Below are 1413 nucleotides of genomic sequence, written 5' to 3' on the forward strand. Positions count from 1 at the left end.
TGTCAAGGTTCCTGATTAGAGAAGCATGGGGGATGGGAGTCCCGTCGCCCCTACCCCGAACTCAATCGCCCTCTTCCCGCGTGACCAAGGCCGCTCCACGCCGGGCAGGCAGGGGGCGCCGGGGAGGGTTAGTGACCCAAGACCGCGGCTGCGTCCAGAAACAGCGCGGGAGGCTCCGCCGCGCCCTCTCCGAGCCCAGTGTCCCCGCAGCCCGCCCCCTGGGGGTCACTCGGCGCCCTGCCAGCCTGGAGCTCGCGGGCCGGAGCGCGCCCTTTCGGCCTCCTGCTCCTCGGCTGCTGTCGCCGCTGGCTGCGCGCCCTCTAGTCCGCGCTCTCCAGGCGCTCGCGGGGCCTCTTCCTCCCCACTGCCCGCGGCTCCGCGGAGCTGGTAGCTCGGCTCTGCCCGCGCCGGCCCCCCCGCCCCCGGCCACCACACACACTACACACACACACACACACACACACACACACTCTCTCTCTCTCTCTTTTCTTCTCTCTCTCTCTCTCACACACACTCACTCTCTGTCTTTCCCTCTTTCACTCTCTCTCCCTCCCTCTCTCCGTTTCTCTCAATCCACACTCGCTATCTCTCCAGCATTGTCAGTTTGGACACCTTCGCACATGCGCGCTAGACGCCCCTCCAACATCTCAGCGCCGCCAAAAAAAGTTTGGAGCGATTTATCACTTTGATTTGGAGATCTTGTCAGATGGCAATCGCCGAGGAGGCGGAGAAAGGGAGCCATGGGGAGGGCGGCGGGGGGCGGGGAACGAGCGCAGGGAGTCGGAGGGGAGCAGACACCTCGCCCAGAAAAAAAAAAAAAAAAAAAGGAACGAAAAGACTCGGTCAAAGGATTGATTTCGTGTTGGAATCACCAATAAGCCTGTATCATTACTATTATTGTTTTTCCCACCATAAATTGCAGGACATTTTCTGTACGGTCCTTGGGGGAAAGCAAGGAGTAGGGGGAGGGGAGGGGACTTTTAAAAATCTTTCCCACACTAAAGAACTAGAAGGACCGGACTCTCGGCGAGCGATCCAGGAGAAAGTGAGAATCATCCTGAACTTCGGGAAATCTGCTGCGGCTACTACTGCTACTGAAGCTATTGCGGCTTCTGCTTTCAGAGCTGAAAGCAGAATAAATAACTGCTTCTTCCTTGATTTTAGGTGTAATGCTAATACTTCCTGCCATCCTTGGAACATGTCAGTTGGTTGGTCTATTCTCACCAAGTAATAATGATCACCCTTGATTCCCAGGTCCGGGAACCTTGGGCATTTGACATCCAAGACCTTCTTTTTGCCTTCCCTGAGGTCGGCTGTCACCTTCCGGCCTTCCCCACCGCTGCCCCTGTCGCCTCCTGCTGCAGCTCAGCCTGTCTGCCATTTCACTCATTCGCTTAAACCCACGACCTCCCG

The sequence above is a fragment of the Bison bison genome, unplaced genomic scaffold, assembly GCF_000754665.1.
Source record: "Bison bison bison isolate TAMUID 2011002044 unplaced genomic scaffold, Bison_UMD1.0 scf7180017864040, whole genome shotgun sequence".
NCBI lineage: Eukaryota > Metazoa > Chordata > Mammalia > Artiodactyla > Bovidae > Bison > Bison bison.